The sequence below is a fragment of the Stegodyphus dumicola genome, chromosome 5 (assembly GCF_044657685.1).
Source record: "Stegodyphus dumicola isolate Sdum_Otavi_A_Nest chromosome 5, ASM4465768v1".
Lineage (NCBI taxonomy): Eukaryota > Metazoa > Arthropoda > Arachnida > Araneae > Eresidae > Stegodyphus > Stegodyphus dumicola.
This window is the reverse complement of record NC_140772.1, coordinates 169,754,046-169,774,154: the sequence shown is the minus strand read 5'-3', so window position 1 is coordinate 169,774,154 and position 20,109 is coordinate 169,754,046.

Below are 20,109 nucleotides of genomic sequence, written 5' to 3'. Positions count from 1 at the left end.
ATCATTAAACGATATAAAAAGAATCATATGATTCAGGATAAAAGAAGACCTGGCCGATTCTAATGATTTCAAGCTGCGTATTTGAGTTTGTATAGTGTCACAAAGTTTGCTAAGTTATAAAGTGTCACTGGATTTGGTTACTGGGGTAAGATTCGGGAGTTTTTGCATGTGTGAGTTTATAATGATATCTTTCCTGCCAAACCTGGTATTAAGTATTTCGATAACTTCGTCGTAATTTGGTTCCGAAATACAGAAACTTTCTATCGAGTTTGCAGCGTTGCCGCATAAGTACGATTTTAAATAATTAAATTTTTCGATCTTTGTTAAAGATTCATTATCATGGATTGCTACTTTGAAAGAGTTCTAAAAACTTATCCACTGGGTATAATCTCCATAGAATTTAGCGATGGATAACTTTGGGAGACGCGTACATTTATTGCTTTCGATTTTAGAATTAGTTTCGTCAAGAGAGTTTTCATTATCCGAATTTGTTACTTTATTTAATTCTTTCAATTTTTTATTTGCTCTGAATTGCCATAACTGAATTTTCTTTTTATATTCGATACAAGATAGAATTTCTGTTTCAAACTCCTCACCCTCTGATTTCAAGTCACGCTCTATCTGAGCATCTAATTCACTCAAAGTTTTCGATTTCATGATTAATTGGTCTAAACTGTTTTCTAATGTACTTGTATCAATTTCTTCTTTATTCAACTTCGATCCGATTTTTTTAGAATCTTGCACACGGTGGTCCTGATAACTTTTCTTTTCTATTTTAATTTACCAGCAGACTCTTCCATCATTTTTACTTTACAAAATAGAAAATTTAGTCTTACCTTTTGCTGTCTTCGGGCACTTGCAATGTGCTAAATCCAAATTTTTGCGGCCTAATGCACCAGCTGTTTCAAAATATTCTAAGTTGCTATAAATCGACATCAATCACTTTTAAAATTTAACTTTTAATATGTACAATATTTACAGATCATCAATCACAGCATTCGGTGGTTCGGTTATAAACAAATCTATGTGCTTTCGAAATCGAAATCTTTCAAATAAGTGTGTGCATACTTTACTAAATAAGTCTTCGCATACTTTAGGAACCCAAGTGTTCCTAAAGTATGCGAAGCATCTAAAGATTCATCTATCGAGCTGCCGGTGGAGAGTTTATCGAAATTCAGAAGGCACGTCGCGTTTAACACGCGACGCTAGTGCCATCTATCAATTAATCAAAATAATTTCCACAAGCTGTAACGATTCTCAAGATGTGCGAGATGGATGGAAAAATTACGGAAGATGTATCGGGATCGTGTAATCGAATTATATAGAGTAGGATGAAAGAGGAAGATTCGAACGTGTACATCTTTTGTGACGAAAACACGACGTTCTCTGAGATATTCTTGTAACGGTGTGTGTATCGCAAACATATACCGAATTTATGACTCCATAAGTGATAACCAACGTACTGTGTCTTCGGGAGGGTTATGTAATGACTGAAGAAAGTAAAAACGTGCGTGATTTAGCGTTTAGAAAAATGGCTTTTGGTAGGGTCTGATGATGTGCAACAATATAGAACTGTGTGAAGTTTCTATGTTTCAGGGCAGGTTTTATGAATTCATCTACAGTCTGACTCTCCGAAAGTTATGAATCAGCATTGCCCAAGAATTGTAATTATTTTGGTTTTAGGATTTCCGTAGTCTGTCATGTAAATGCTCTTTTCTTATATATAATGCTGCATTTAGGATCTAATATTTTAAAATGCGAATATTTATTCAGGAATTTTGTCCCGAAATTAGGATAAAATTGTTTTTGATTGTTACTTTAATATGTTGTTGACTTTAATATGTTTGATACACAAAGTAAGAACAGTGGTAACTTCTGGTCCCAGTCCTGTTGCTGTCTGGAAACCATAAGTGAGAGGGTATTAAAAATTGCTTGATTGAACTTCTGACTGGGGATGTAAAGGTGTCTTTTCAGCTTGTCGATGATTGGTAGCTAGCAGATTTTTTTAATTATAGCCGAGATAAAATTTCTTCCTTGATCGGAATGCAACTGAAGAGGTACTCAAAACCTGGAAAATCCAATTTTGTATCATTACCTCTGCCACGGCGATAGTCTCTTGATCAGGAATAGGATAGGCTTCAGACCACTTTAAGAAGTAATCAGCGACAACAAGAATGTATTTGTAGCCATCAGCAGTTGGTGTCAGAGGTCCCTGGATATCAAAGGCGATTCATTCAAAAGGTGCTTTTATATTGTATAATTGCAGCTTACCTTAGTTGCGTTTCTTCTTTCCTTTCAGACGTGCACAGGCATCGCAAGATTGGCACTACTTTTGCCCGTCATCCCTTGCATTACTCCAGTAGAAGCGCTTTCGCACGCTGTGCAAAACTTTCATTATTCATAAGTGACCTCCTTTTAGACTGCTACGTACTCATTTAAGGACATCTGGAATATGGGATCTTGGAAGTATCAGCTGCCATCAAAAAGCATTTCTGTCATTTGATTCCAATTTCTGATACAAGATACCATTTCCAATATTTAGTGAGTCCCAGACAGCATAATATTGTGTTGTCGTTATTAATATTTTGTTTTACGACTTCATTAAACCAATTATGGGTTTAATGGCTTCGTCTTCCAAATGTTCTTTTCTGACTTCTTCGTCCTCTATGGGAAGATCAGAGGACTTTAGAGTTGTAACTTGTCGTATTGCAAGTATTTGGTGCAGTGTGTTAGCATGCTATGTAACCAGGAGAATGTTAAATTTCGCATACAAAAAAATCTGATACTTGGCCCTTGTATGGCCATGTACTGTCTTGATTTCGGAGTGTAGCTTTAGATAGTTGCGGGATCTGGACGATACCCAATAAGTCTATGCAAGCCGCCCGGGTGTCCGGACCTGCTTTCACCTGTCACCTGGATTAAGCAGCTCGTATTTCGCTTCGACTCTAGAACAACATCGGCTGCTTTCTGGGCAAGGTCTTCTAGAAAGGGCGTCTGCGTTTGCATGTGATGATCCGTTCCGCTGATGATCGACAAAAGAAGGTATTTACGTCATATTCCTGGAGTCTCTGTATCCATCTGGATATTTGGCCTTCGGAATTCTTGAAATTTAATAGCCAGGTCAACGATATATGTTCTATACGGAGCAGGAATTTTCTGACGTAGAAATAATGATGGAAATGTTCTATGACTTAATGGCCAGCAACACTGTCCTGGTGACACAGTAATTTCTCTTCGGCTTAGATACACACTTGCTCAAGCATGCTATGACACGCCCTTGCCCATTTATTTCTTTGAGAAAAACAAGACCGATACTCTTGTTGCTCGCATCTGTGTCAAGAATAAATCTTTTGCCGAGCTGAGGATAAAGCTTCCTTTATTTTATTAAATGTATTTTGATATTCGTTTGTTTACAAGAACTTTTGCTTACTGTTTTTCGGCTAATAGAAGACTTGTGATGGAAGAAAAGTTCTTCACAAATCTACATTAGGTGCAAGAATCTTCTCAGCTGATGAAAATTTTCGCGGCGTCTCTAATCTAACTGCTGACACATCTTCTGGATCCGTACACAGACCTTCGGCAGAAATGACATGTCCGAGATAAGTCATTTCCTGTCTGGGCAAGCGCTTCACTCTTCCTCTACATCACTAGTGTGAAGTTCTGTATTTAACTGATAGGGTAACGTGACACCTCACCTAGTCGCTCGGTGGCAACAGCAAGTTCCAGAGGGACAAGCCCTATTAATCTGACGATATCCTCATTGAGACTAGAAAAACTAACGAACTTAACTTGGCAGATCAGAAGTTAAGGGCGAAACTTAATAAGGCCGACATAGATCCTTTTACCTCCCAGGTTAAGGAAATCATTCTCATAACCACTGAGCAGGAAACTCTCTTGGCCAATAAGGAAGAGCAAATAGAAGTTCTAAAGGAGCAGCTTACGCAGCTAAAGGAATAAGTAGCCAGTCTTGACTCCCAACTCAAAAGTTCCTATCCAGTTAATTCTAACACTCAGTTGAAAGACGAGGTCTACGACGAAGAAGGATTTATAGAGATTACTAGGAAGAAGAAAAATAAGCCACACGTGAAAAAAACCACAATCCAGACAGGATAACGTGCTGCTCATTAAAGGTAAAGACGAAAATCGCTTACCGACAAGTGTCAAAGAACAACTGATAAAGTGCATTAAGCGACACAAACTAGGTATAAATATCCAGCAGGTCAGGCCTACGAGATCTCGGGAACTACTAGTGCGTTGCAAAGAAGAATATTACTTAATTAAGCTAAAACAAGCAATCCAGGACTCATTCAATCTTAGTAAACATCTAGAGTTTAGAATACCCAAAGCTCCAAGAACTTCGCTGATTGTTTTTGGTGTCCCACAAAACAACACCTCTGACGAGTTGAGAGCAGCATTTCAAGAACTGATTCCATCGTTGAATAAACAGTTTGTTTTTCCTGAGAAGGCAAGGCCCAGGGACGACGGTACCTGTAATTGGATAGTGAAAATAGCACAAGATCAGGCAAGTACCATCTTAGAGTTTAATAGAATATACATAGGCTTTGCTTCTCGATTTTATAAAGAATTACTAGGTACTTTAACTGCCAAGCCACCTTGGGAGCCTTGAGAGGAACTGTAAGTTTCCGTCTGCATGCCTGAAGTGGGGCAGTGGCCACCTGTCAGAGGAGTGCACAGAGGACAAAGTCAACTGTGTTAACTGCGATCACTCAAACAGGTCTCAAAGCGCAAATTTTGATACAGGCCACAAAGTATATCCTCAATATGCCAAGTCTACAGAAAAGAACTGCAGAGGCTAGGAGGTGCGGCAATACAGGTTAACCAAAGACAAATAGTGAACATTCAAGAGAATGATGACATTAGATGAGCCCAGGCCAACTTACAAAAAGGCCAAAGCGGCAACACTTAACATTGTAGGGATCATGCAACAAAAAAACATAGACATCGGCTTAGTTCAAGAACCCTATACGTTAGAAGGTAATATTCCGGGTCTCGCACAAACTAGTAGAACCTACTTCTCAGACTCACAGAAGTTGCTAATAGTATACAATGGACCGCTGACACCACTGTTCGTGGCAAAATTTTTTAATGTTGTAACGATAAGCTTACAATTCTTTAACAGCATTATCTACATTGCTAATGTGTATTTTCCCCCTCTGATGATCTGGAAACCAACCTAGTGGAGCTAAACGCACAATTAAAAAAGCGAGTTATGTGCTAGTAGCAGGTGACTTAATACCTCCAGTCCTCTTTGGGGCGCCAGAACAGAAAATGCCAGAGCAACGAAATGAATTGAGTTTATTATTTAATGAATTGAGTTTATTTAGCAGACTCAGCATCATCAATCCTCCTGATTCATTACCAACGTTCCAGACCCCAAGTGCAAAAGTGTGGCCAGATGTTACAATGACGACACCACGCCTTGTAGCTCATATGAATAACTGGGAGATCAGTGACATACCTTCGATCAGTGATCACGCAATAATCACATTTGATATGGGAATTAAGCAAGAATTCCTAAGTAAACAAAGATTTAAAACTTCGTTTGGTGGCCACCAAACGTTCGTTGACAAATTAAGACAAGTGATTCCGAGTCTCAGACAAGAACTTGAGAGCTGTCATGAGGAACAGGACCTTGACATTATCTATAACAAGTTGATTCAAAAAATGATAACAGTTGCAAAAAGTTCCTACAAAATAAAACAACCAAGGAAGTTTAGCACATTATTCTGGTGGAACGCTGACCTATTGACAAAGCGTAACAAAGTCAGAGCACTAAGGAGGAAATCACAAAGGGAAGAAGACCCGCAACGAAGAACGTCACTAATAGTCGCCTATAAAAAGGAATTATCCGCCTTTAAGAGATAAATAACTAAAGCAAAAGCAGTTTCTTGGAGAAGGTAGTGCGAAGAAGCTAAGGAAACATATGGGCTTACACAGAAAATAATGATGGACAAATTGTTTAGGCCATTACAGCTTGCAGCCGAAGTGGCTACAGACTGCGAGACCCAAGGAGCAAAGCTGGCAAAAATACTTGGAGCTGTCTTCCCAGAAGACCCGGAGGAAAAGGACTTAACCGCACAGCGAGAAAAAGGACAAAAGTTTAATAGCAAGACCTGGATCACAACTACTCAAGGTGCAACACTTTTTACCAAGGAGGAATTGAACCAAATTATCCGCACATTACTGTTAAAGAAAGCTCCAGGGCCGGATGGATTGGATAACACAATTATCAGAATAATTCGCAAAAACCTTCCAGAGCGGCTCTTGTCTCTGTGTAATGCATGCTGGAAACTGGGTCGTGTCCCGACTTCAATGAAGGTAGCAGAAATTGCACTATTCAATAAAAAAGGCAAGGACCCAAGAGATCTAGCCTCGTACGCCCAGTCAGCCTACGGCCAACAACAGGCATACTTCTAGAAAAAGTAATACTTAATAGGCTCTACATATTGCAAAAACACAATGTAATCAGTGAAAAACAATGCGGCTTTAGAAAGGGAATCCTCACAGACATGGCAGTACAGGACCTTCTGGATGATATAAAGCAGAATAGAGCTTCCAATAGGCATACTCTCATTATCTCTTTGGACATCAAAGGTGCCTTTGACACAGTTTGGTGGCCTGACATCACTTGCGAACTAGAAAAAGCGCACAGTTCAAAGCAGCTCTTAAAACCCATCAGAAGCTTCTTAGAAGACAGGAAAGTACAAATTACATAGACAAAGAAATAGTAACGAAGGATCTGAAAAGAGGATGTCCGCAAGGATCATGCCTGGGACTCACATTATGGAACATGGTCGCTAACACTGCCTTTCAGGCATTGGCAGGTATGAACCAAAATAAGCTGCAAGGCTTTGCGGACGACTTTCTCCTCATAGTATAAGGATTCAAAGGTATAGAAAAATGATCGCAAAAAGCAGTCAATGCTTTTGTAAACTGGGCAAAGACTCACAAGCTGCACATAGCAGGAAATAAAAGAAAACTGCTCTTTGTGGGACGGAAAGGCAGAATGAGACGGAACCCAGTTGTCAAAATCAAGAATCAGTCCATTCAATGTGTTAATATTCTACGATATCTAGGTTTCCTCATAGACAACGGTCTATCCTGGGTACCGCACATCAAGGACCTAAACCAAAGATGCAGCAAAATTGCAAACAATATGACAAAGGTAATGGGTCTCAACTGGGGGACTCCTCCTCGACTAATAAGACACTGCTATCTAATAGTGGTAGAGCGCATCGTACTTTATGGAGCAGTGATCTGGGGCCTCAATCAGATCCAAAATGTGAAAAGCCTGCTCAACTCAATACAAAGACAACACCTCATACTATTTTGTAAAGCTTACAAGACGACATCAACAGCAGTTCTGCAAATTCTTGCAGGGATCCCTCCGCTCGATCTGCAGACCAAAGGAAAGCAGCGATTGCAAGAGTTACCCGCATTGGTATAGATACAAAATTATGGGATAGGTACTACTTTGCTATCGATTATGAAGAAATGCGGCCCCCAAATCTTGGACACCCAGCAGCCTTCAATCTAGCGAATACGGTTACCACTATGTATGAAGCTCCTGCAAAATCTACACCTACGGGTCCAAGACAAGTGAGGGTACTGGCTATGCATATTGTGTTCTAAAAGGTCCAGTACAGTGCACACATGGAATCGTAGACTAGATGCCAGGAACACCATCAGAACTTTTCGGAGCAGAATTATCGGCAATCAAGGCCGCCATAACGTATGCAAGAAGGAACGGCGTTTGCAAAGCCGTTCCTTCTTGCATACAGTGGCTCAGAATGGCCTATAGACTGGACAATGAGTCCGTATTAAGTGACTCATTGTCCAGTCTACAAGCCATTCTGAGCACTGAAAATAAGAATAAGTTAGTCCAGAACATCCAGAGAAAACTCCTAACACAATCAGAAGCTGAAAGACCCAAACTATCATGGGTTCCAGCTCATGTAGGCATCCATGGAAATAGAGTAGCTGATGAATTAGCAAACCTGGCAGCCAATGATACAGAAAGGATCGAAACTCCAGAAAGACTTCCCAAAGCCTACATGAAAAAACAGATATTGAAAGACCTGGTAGAAGAATGGCAAAGACGATGGTCAACAGGAGAAACAGGCAAGCGAGTCCACTCATTCCCAAAGTAAAGCTAGAGCAAAGAAGTACCACAAACGTTTTAACTCAGTACTTCTCGGGCCGTGGACCCTTCCAATCTTACCTCTACAGATTCAGTCATAGAATCACGGATGAGTGTCAATACGGAGAAGTCGGTGATCCAGATCACTACCTTTTCCAGTGTCGAAACACAAGCACAATCCACTTAAAGAAGCCGTTAGAAGTCCATAAGCCAAAATGGGCAGAACTCCTAACAAAGAATACAGTTGATCATAAGAAGCTTAGAGGCATAATGCAACACTGCAGCATAATAAGTAATGCTCTAAATGGAAGCACTCACTAAAACTACTACAAAGATCTGACTGACTCTCTATCTTTCACTGAGAAATAGCCTGATTAAGGTGAAATGTCACACAAATAAATTAGCAACTCAATTCTCAATGATTGGCAGGATGCAAAGTTCCTTCCGAAATAAGGAAAGAAATTTTTTTTTTCTTTTTTCTGACTCTCATGCTGAGTAAAAGGACTAAGTGATAAGACACTTACCCTTTCTTAGAGTAACTAGCCGTTACTAACTGTTTGCCAACAGGCTAGTCTCTCCAATGTTTTCAAGTAGTACAAGTATGTAGCATAAAAGGTAGAGATCAGAGCTGGTTACATTTTGTACTCCTAGCTGCTTTGTATTGTAATTTTATATGGTATTAATGAATCTTATTTAAATTATGTATAGCATGTAATGGTTGTATAGTATTGTAATATTGTATTGGAATAATGTAATCCTGTGTTAATACCTTATGTACTGTATTATGCATCGTGTATTGTATTAGTGAAGTAATGCAACTTTCTCCTTGCTGCACTGTAAGTCTTAGTTGCATATCAAGTATTACATACAGGTAGTATGTATAGTAATGATAAGCTCAGAGTAGTATATTCCTCTCTTGGTCGTGCTGCACTCTGCTAAAGGTGTCAAATGTTGTAATATGTAGGTGTTAAATATTTTAAAATGTACCATGTGACGTAAAATAAATTAACGAGTGTCAGTAAGAGCTATTTCTATGTATTCTGAAATATCTCTATGTTAGTATGTAGAAAGAATATAGCTACTCTAAGGCATGCAACACCATTTGCTCATATGTACCGTGAATCATACTCTGTTTTGTTTCAATTAAGTATATATAATAAAGCATCATGTGTTGTTAAATGTATCAAACGTGTCAGGTATTGTAAAATGTATCAAAGGTCATAATATGGACCAAGTTTTGTAAAAACGAGTTAAATTAATGAGTGTCAGTAAGATGCATGTCTACGTATTTAGAAATATCTCCATGTTAGTATATAGAAAGATTACAGTTACTTTAAGGCAAGTAACACATTTGCATCGTGAATCATATTATGATTGTTTCAATTAAGTAAATACAATCAAGCATCATTTGTTGTTAAAAGTATCAAATGTGACAAGTATTGTAAAAAGTATCAAAGGTCATAATATGTACCAAGTTTTGTGAAATAGCGTAAATTAACTAGTGCCTATGCAAGTCAATGTACATTGAAATATCTCATTGTGAGCATGTAGAAAGAATACAGTAACTTTAAGGCATGTAAAACCCTTTACTCATTTGTACTGTGAATTATACTCTGTTTGTTTCAATTTAGTATATATTATCAAGCACCATGTGTTGTAAAATGTGTTGTTAAATGTATCAAATGTGCCAAGTGTTCTAAAAAGTATCAAAGGATCTAATATATACCAAATTTTATATTAAAGACTCAAATTAACGAGTGTCAATGTCCATGCTAGTATGCAGAATAATTACAGCTGCTTTAAGGCTTTTACTCATTAGCATTGAGAATCATATCCTGTTTGATTCAATTAAGTATATATAATCAAGCATCATTTGTTGTAAAAAGCGTTGTAAAATGTATCAAATGTGTCATGTGCTGTAAAAAGTCTCCAATGTTCTAAAATTTACCAAGTGTTTCTGAAATATTAGCATGTAAAAGTGTAAAATTAGTCTGATGCATGTCATGTCAAAAAGTATCATTATGACCAAAACAAAGAATTGTAACTCATAACTCTGTAAAGAAAAACGGTTCTATATGCCCACGTAAAACTTTTATTTTATTTAGTACAAATAAATATCCGGAGGTCTGGGCTTTAATCTGTCTAAGGCAGTCCCACGACTGTCAGGCAACGGAGTCCAGTCACTCTGGCCTTCTGTCTGAAGAATTGACATTTGATGGTACTTAATTTTGGAATCACTTCCTTCAATTTCTGAAGCATCTTTTTACTTGCTGAAGGCTCGATAACATCGCTTTCTTGCATGTCCTTTAGAAGTTTCCCCATCTTTTCTTGTGAGGCAATCGGTAATCATCTGCGATGTTGCTCGATTGGTGAATGATCCTCTGTCTCAATTCTGCGCTGTGTCAAATTTGTTCAACATACGTCAGAAGATGAGCGGGAAAAACATTTTGAAATTCTTGATTGGCATGCTCTGCAACATTTCTGTTTTCATTGCTTAGCTATAGATTCTGCAATAACTCCGATGTTAGGCTTTCCGAAGACACAGACTCTGGAGTTTACTGGTTCGTGCAGTTCACTGGAGTATATGCTGCAACTTCACCTTTCGTAATGATTTTCGCCTTATCAGTTGCATTGGAAAATCTCAGCGGGGTAACGGTCTTCGATAAGTGAACGAATGCCGAGGATAATAGTACTCATTTCGGGCTGTTACAGTTCTTGAGATATTCTATTATAATCTCCTGGAAATTTCTGTTTTCGGCTATGGAACCAGAAAGCAAAAATTCCCTTCTTGCTGGTACTGTTATATCCTTTTGAACTATAATTCGGTGGACGGATTTAACTTCATTTTTAATTCCAAAATGGTTAATTTCCTCAGAGGCAGAATGCAGTTTGTTATTTTTGAAGTCCAAGAAAATATTGTATTTTCTCAGGAAGTCTAATCCGAGTATGCAAGGGTCGGTAATACCCGCTATAAATGCCGTATTATGATAGGCGGCACTCAATGGGCTGTTAATGTTTAACTTTCCATCGATGTCGATTTTATCACCGGAAATAATCTGGAGGGTAATGCATGGTGGCGTCCAGATGAGTTTGCTTTCTAACTGTTGAGGTAATCTTTTCGGATGATGATGACAGTTGTTCTAGTCTCGAATGTCATATGACAAGGGACTCCATTCATATGTCCTATGATGAAAAGTTCCCTTCACTGCAAAAATCTGAAGTGCTTTAAAATAAGCCTCCTCAATATTTGGCAAGCTCCTCTCTGCGAGATGGCCACTAATTGGTTTCCTGCTTCCATTCTGTGGAGCGATTTTATTTTCCTTGCCTTGGAGTGTTCTGCAGTTCCTTCGTACATGACCTTCAGCACTGCAGTTCCAGGCTGTTGTTTTGCTGCCATTGTTGTTCGGCAGTTCCTTCGTACATGACCTTCAGCACTGCAGTTCCAGGCTGTTGTTTTGCTGCCACTGTTGTTCGGCGTCAAGGCACTGTCTTGCGTAGTTAAATTGTCTAGACCAGGGTTTCTTAAACTTTTTTCAGTCGCGACCCCTTTTTATCATTAAGAGTTTTTTGCGACCCCCAGGACCCCATAATATTTACAAAAATTTTGTGGGACCCCATAAGTATTGCTCAAATCCGATGCATTGTGTAATACATTTTCAGATACATTTTCATACATTTTCAGATACATTGTGTAAAAATATTTCGTAATTGTAAAATTATTATAATAAGTTAAAGAAATATTAAAACTGCTAAAATTTTTCGCCATCCCCAAGGGGGTCGCTACCCACAATTTAAGAAACCCTGGTCTAGACTAACAGTCAGTTGATCCACTGGCTCAGCAGCCACTTCAGTAGCTCAGATTGTGTACGAGTCTCTGCTAGTTGCTTACTGGCATGCCCCGAATTTTATACATACACTAAAGCCCTTTTTATATCTTTGACAAAGCTTTCTGTATCTCAGGATCCCAGATGCCATCAATAAAGTACTGCAGGGGCAGTATTTTCCTTTCTTTTTATTAGGCAATCCGAAAAAGCTAAATGAGATAGCTTTCAGTATCCGTGGTGAGCTCTTGGAATATTTCCATGGGATTCTATTGGCGAGACTTTAACTGAAGCTTGTTTTAGTCTTTTAAACACTTCTTATCCAAACACACCTCCAATGTGACGGAAAGAGCTTCGAAGTCTAGCGTCTGGTTTCGGGGCAGAGTTGGGAGATATCTGCTGCGTCTGATCTCAGATAACGTTTAAATGACAGGCTTTATCTTCGGAATCTCATCCATGTGAGTTTGCAATTTTAGTGAACTGCATCCGTTACACTTGGCAGGAAGTCTTTCCATCATATCTGGATAGTTTCAGACAGAGTCGGAGAACATCTGTGTTAAAATTTAAAGATTTTATACTTCAAACAACTATGAACGTTGAACATAACGCAGTGCAAAGCGTATCTAAAAGGCGAAGCTCTCTAGGATATCTCAATATTCAGCTCTGAACTAAAACCTGAGAGCAGATGCTCTCTGTGGTCTTATATAGCTTTCCCCCGCCCCCAATAATTGTCTAGCACTTCTCAAAATTACTGAAAGGAACATACGGTTAATGTTACAACTCAGAACCTACTACGGTTACAGTTACATATGTAGATTAATTACAGTTATTCGTTTGCAATACCCATTACAGTTATATAAGGAGCAAACCAAAATGTCGTCAAATTTGGCGTTATTTGGAGGTTTTTCGCCAAAACCATGGCAAGCTTGGCGATATCTCGGAAATTTAGCGAAATAGCCATTTAGTAAAAGTTAAATTGACTTGTACCTGTATTCCTACCTTCTGGCAGAGTATCGTCTCTTTAGATTTTCATGTTTTATTGCACAAAAATACTACAATTTCACTAAAATTATCTGCACATGTAATAATATATATATCCGCAAATGCTCATAACTTTTACTACAGTATTCAACGTCATCAAAACACTATGATTATAATTTAATTTAAAATTTATAAATCTCGACCACAAGAAAAGCATGAGCAACTAATGCCGCCTTAGCAGCATTACGGGCCTCTGACGAATGTGCTTGGGCCCCCACAACAGCCACTCAGAAAAATGAAAGGTACAGAATTATATAGAGTTCCTATGTTCGTGACAAGTGTCCAGTGGGCTTGTGATTTAAGACGGCCCTCTGCATATCCAGGCAGTTCCAGCATGGGTATGCAGAGTTGTAAAAGCCAACAATATGTTAAAGCGATATTTTATTATATATTACGCAAAAAAAAAATTAAATGCTTTCTGCGGATTCCAATTACTACAACTGAATCTCATTACCTGCAACAGAACTCCTGGAAATTCAAAATACTGCACATTCTTATATATAGTTAGATATCGGAGCAATATGCAATATTACTTTTAAAACCAGGGTGAAGCGCTAGGTATTCAGTTAGAAAAGTCAAAATTTATGTGGAAAAAATCTGATGTGAACAACACAGGACTTCCTTGTATGACCTATTAAATTATACACATTTTTTGCTGTATTTTATGCCAGCTTATTTCCTCGAATTTCTTTAGAAATATATTTCTCATTCAATTAATTCTGTTATCACTTCGAGGTAGAGAAAACATACATAAAATCTTAAACATCTTAAATTAAAATTGTAAAATACAGAAAAACATAAAACACCTGTAGAGACATTAGGTTATTTTGAAGCAGGAGACATGAAAATTGTGCAATAACCTCGCTGGGACTCGAACCTCTCGACGATTACAACGAAAAAGGAAGATGCACAACTACATGCTATAGCTATACAATCATATATACACAAAAATCCACATAGAAAATTGATACACAAAATTCATATATCATCACAAACATCCATATACAAAATTTTAACGTTCTACTGATACTCGTTCTTCACTTTTGCGAGATACATACATACGTATGTATAAACGTCAAGGAAAAAAATCTCTTCTGATTCCATTTTAAATTCATTTTATAATCTGTTTTGGCAAAAACAGTCCTTTATTCTGTGCGTGCGTACAGATGTCACGGAAAAATATCGTTTAAATGTTTCGAAGAGGGATTCCAATGGATATTTAATTGAAATATTATACCCAAAATTTTTCGCGATTGCAATACTTCCTTTGCTTCGTACAAGGAAGTAAAATAGATGGATAGAGCCTGAGGGCTGATGTGTATAAAATGACAATGTAAATGCTTTCTGCATTAACATTTAAAATACTTCTTACCAAAAAGAAAATTTGTTCAAAAACTACCACTTAAATTTTTATCTCCGAGTGAACAAATATTGTAAATGTGGCAGTCATCAATATACGCTAGTCATTAAAATTAAAGGATAATGTGAAAAATATGCTCCCTAAGTTAATGGTGCAACCAATGTCCAATGCTGTAATTATTTATGTTAATTAAATATAAGTGAACTTAAAATTGCACTTCCTCGTATAACTTAAAACCGGAAATTGCAAATTCGAACAAATTGAACAATGTGGTGCGCAATGGACGCATGTTTTAATTCCGGTTTGTTGTTCTGTTTAAATTGAATGTGTTTTCTGAGAGTGATCGTTATTTAGTAGTCATGGCTCAAAGACATCATTTAAGTGCATGACAAAAGTGGCGAATAATTGGTAGAATCGAGGAATCGAGGGAGGTTCACATACTGGGCCCAGTATGTTAACTTATTTTGTAACACTACACCGAATTTTTGATTAACAAACTAAACGATTTCAAAGCGAGCAATGGCAACACTGTACAAAAAAAAAAAAAAAAAAAAAAAAAAAAAAAATAACATTTTTATCTCCAGCGCGCGAGATTCTGTATTAGAAATTCTAAAGATATTCCTCATTTTAAAATTATTTTGCGATATTATTGTTGGATTGAATTTTATGTTTTAAGTGCGAAGAGCGTACTATTTAATAAATAAAGGTAACATACAAAACGTTAAAAAAACGCCCCTTTGGGAGTAATGTAAAATCTTAAAGCTTTCAGATTTTTTTTTATTTATTATTATTATTATTATTATTATTATTATTATTATTATTATTATTATTATTATTATTATTTTGAAATAAATATTTTAGGAGAATGACCATCTGAGCGGCTTGTTTCCCAAGAAATAATATAGCGAATCTGAAAAAACGTATAGCAACCTCTACACTATCAGAAGTTCAAAAGAAACACTATTTTTAAATATTTTGTCATTTTACTCTTGAAATATACGTAGCATAAGTGCAAAAAAAGCAATTTTGGATAATAAAATAAAAAAAGACAAAGATTGTGCTAGCAGGTGTAAGTCCAAGAGCGGATAGCAAACCTGCGATGTTCAGTGAGAGCATAAGAAATCCTGTAGTGCGACGTTAAAATCTGTATTCTTTCATATTTTCTTTCTTTCGTTTTAGGCCAAAAGTACTATTAGTTTCTAAACACTATAAATGAAGAATCACTTTTCAAAATGTAACCATCAAATATTGTGTTGAAACATAAGTAATGGCCGTTTTTTAATTAAACAATTTTTATTTAACAAAACAAAACAAAAAATAAGTTAGTCAATAATATCCGAGTTTTTGGACTTTTTCCATATAGACCCAAGATGTCGAACTATAGTCGTTCGGCTACAAACCATTCGATCGGCTAATTCTCGAGTGGTTTGAGACGCGTCTACATGCAGACGTTGATTCAAACGTTCTTCATCAAACTCATTTGGTCGTCCGGAACAAGCAGCGTCTTCAAGGTAAAAATTTCCATTTTTGAATTTGGCAAAATAATTTCTTGCAGTTCGTTCAGGTGTTGCACCTTCTCCGCACACTTCACAAATCTCTCGGGCAGCTTCTGCAGCATTGGAGCCTCGATTAAACGCCAAAAGAAGAAGGTGTCCAAAATGCTTATTTTTGTCGACGTGCCCCATTTTAATGATCTGAAAAATAACAAAAATTGGTTAAAAATAAATAAATAAATAAGAAAAATAATAATATAAAAACCCCGATATTATCGTCCTGTATTATTTTTACAGTAATTAAATAAATTAAACAACGAAGAATCTTCATGCATGTTGGATTATGTATGTTCTTCTCACTGTGAAAAAGCGACGATACCTAGAGCCATCAGATTCTGAATAACGTAGACATGTGCACCTGGAAGACGGAATTTTTAATTTCGAATTTTATATTTCATATTTTATAAAACTTTCATAAATTTTTGTTTAAAAAACTCAACGATATGAAAGCGAGCAGTGGCAACACTGTAGGAAATAAAACATTTTTTTCTCCAGCGCACGAGACTGTCTATCGAAAATTATAATGATATGCTTTTTTTAAATATTTTGTGAATTTGCTGTTGAATTTTATGTGGCGTAAGTGGAAAGAACATGTTATTTAATAAATAAAGTTTACTCACTAAATGTTAATAATAAAAAGAAAAAAAAATGCAAACCATCTTACTAAGAAAACAGAAAATTGACATGATAAACTTAGAAAATGCTGAAAACAAAATCGAAACATATATGCCTACACTTAATACTGCAACGGGAATTCTAAATATATGACGCTTTTTAAGTTTTTAAAGATTTTTATTTAATATATTAAATTTTAAAATTTTCCTGCTGAATGGTATATGGCTTAGTGCGAAGAAAATGAAGTTTAATAATAAAGCTAAAAAGAAAAAATAAATAGGTTGGCAGGAGCGAATGCAACAACAGACTGGTAGATTGCAAGCTCAACGAGAGCATAAAAGCCTTAACAAATGCTTTTGAGCGATCGTTTTCTTTCTTTATTTTCCCTTTCTTTTCTTTTCATTTTTTTTTTAAATTTAAGAAACTCATATTTGCATATTACAGAATTTGCTCAACTAATTAAATTAACTGCAAGTTCTATTTAGGCATAAAATTTTAGAGAATGTAGTATTAATTCATCAGTACAACAGACTGTAAAGGAAAGAAAAACAGTCTAAATGTATTAACATTCCTTTCGCAGTAGGCGAAGTAGAGGAATGTAGTCAACAGAGATGAGCAGTAATAGACTCAATCATAGATAATCTATGGTTGAGTATTTCGCAGACATCGTTTAGTTATAAAAAGTTGAAGCTACAGTGAATTTCATTTTTTATTCAAATTTGAGTTTATTGTATTATTAAAGTTTCTTTTAAATCATTCTCAAATAATGTTATACATTTATAGGTTCGTTGATTAAGAACAAGCATATCAACAGTACACCCTGGAGAAAAACTTCTTGAAATAAATTTATAACGAGAGAACAGGAGTAAAACAAACGGTAATGAGTTTCCTTCTTAAAAACAAATTTTAATATTTACCTTTTTTTTATTCCAAACTCTTTTACTATTGCCACTTCAGAAAAAAAAAATCTCAAGGGGAAAAGTTTGACAGATAGCGTTTCAGTATTGAAAATTTGAAAATGACGTCTCCACACGCTAACGTGAATTTCATTTTTATTCAAATTTTAGTTTATTTTACTACCAATAAAATGTCATTCAGTATAAATGTCTTCTTGCGTTTTAAATTTTCAACCATTTTCAAACAATGCTATAAATTAAATTTTTATTTGCAAACTTTTATTCACACTTTTCATTGGTAATAAATTTTTAGAATTTCATTTCTTATACTTACCTATTACCTTACAAATATTTTAATCACAAACTAAGAGAAATAATATTGCTACGAAATAATCACTGTGAAATAATTTGTACGAAAGCTTTAACTGTCCTAATTTTGTTTCAGTACGACATGACCTTTTCTTTATAGTTTAATACTATGACTGCACACAAATATTTAATTTTACTTCAGAGCAAAAGACGTGAAAATGCGTAATGCCTTCGCCGGACTTCTGACCTTTCGATTGCTAACCGAAAGTGTTTCTAATTACACCTCGAAAGTACGTGGTGAGGAGGGATAAAAAATACCTTACTAACGAATATCCCGAGATGTTCGGAGTCACCAGAAAATGCCAGGCTTGAGAATTTAGAAGGACTGATTTTGTAACAATATGAATAAACATGAAGTATACTGATTTTGTAACATAATAAATAAACACGAAGCATACATACTTTAGTGGTGCATGCAAATAGCAGAAAAAGAACAGAAAAATTGACGAAGGGGTAAGGTTTATGTTTAGAAACTTCCTGAAGATTTAATTTTTTCTTCACTATTGCTGCTGCCACAAAAGAGGGCCGTCATTCTTCTATTCTTAGTACTTTTTAATACTAATTTGTATGGAAAAGAATACAATTTTAAACAATACTTTTAAAATGTTTTCTTTTAATGTTGTTGAGTTCTTTGGATCACATTAATAAAAATATTGCATTCCATTGTTTGGCAATTAAATGATAAATTTAGAAAACTTAAAGATAACTTATTTGATAAATAATCCAAAAACTAGCACATACATTAGAAAACTGTAGTGTATTGTAATTTAATTATTATTTATTTTTACCTTTTGTATTTTTTGGATTAACGCAATAAACTTAAATTGATAAAGTCTACTGCTTTAACACGTAATCTCTTTACCATATTTTCTAAGGATATTTTTCTTATTTAAACTAAGATTATCCCCGATCAAGATGTACAGACAACCTACGACTCTGAAAACGCCTGGGATGAAAGGAAAGTTTTACTAGAAGACGAAAATGGAGTAAGTTCAACTAAATAAGACTCCTTAGATGAAATGAGTGTATGATTTTATGAGGATATGAAACACAAGGACCAACTTACGTTATCGAAAGACCCACAGATGAAAATATAGCAACCGGTTCAAATCCCCCTGACAGCCTTTTCCAGAAGGACGATAAACAGCAAAGCCGGACTTTTCTCAACATTTATTATAGGCATTATTACAGCTAAGGCTGAATTAAACCGAAGCAGAAACTAATATGTTACTCAAAGAAGCTGCATTGTGTTTACATGCTGGTTGTTTGCCCAAGAAGCGCAAGACTATTCAAAAGTTTTCTACTACCCAAAGTCAAAGACTGGTAGCATATATATTATAACAGATCACAAAAGGTCAGAATCCATGCTTGTGTTTGTATTGTTTAGGAAGAGTGGCACATACACGGAATTATAGATGAGACAAACAAAAAATAATTTATTTTGCAATTATATCAAAACGTTAAGCCACATGTGACTGACGATAAAGTGCATATTACGTTAGAGATTAGAAATAAATTTAATTTTGAAGATTTGTTTGTTCAATCTATCCAATGCTGCAAAATTAGAATTTCTGATTAGTTCAATCATTATAATTCGAGAAAAATACGTCAAAAGTATGTTCAAAATTAAATCAGGGAAATATGTCGAATTCTGAAGACCTCGCTGGGAAATACTAATGCTATCGTTTCAAATTTATATATGGAAGAGATTGCAAAAGACTGTTCTGCAGAAGCTGGTAAAACTGACTTCAAAATTTGATCTAAGCAAACAGGGGACAAATAAACCTAAATAAAATCGCGTAAAAAGATTATTTTGGTGTTTTGAAATGAAGTAAACAAAAATGTAGTAACAGGTATCAGTAAAACTCCTTCTCTTATTATTTTACATGTTTCTTTCATTTGATTATAAGATGATTATTTCATGAACTGTAATTAATATAGTTCTGCACTGTTATTTGAATTTAAAAAGGAGTCGATTGTGTCAGTAATTTATTAGGAATATTTCCAATATTAATAAAAGCAAGAAAGGTTTAAATAAATGCTTTTAAATCAAACTATTAATGTGTTTTGCTACAAAATTGTTACAGCTTACTGAATAAAGCAATTCATATTACCACCATTAGTAGATTAAAATAAAGAGACTAGGTGTTTGGTGAATTGAACTCGTTGTTTTAAAAATCTTTTTAATCTTTTGTCCGCGAGATGCAAGAGAAGGGAAAAAGTGTGCAACAGAATGGAAAAAGGAGTGAGGAATGAACATCTTCTGCTCCAAAGTGTCTTCGCATAAGACACT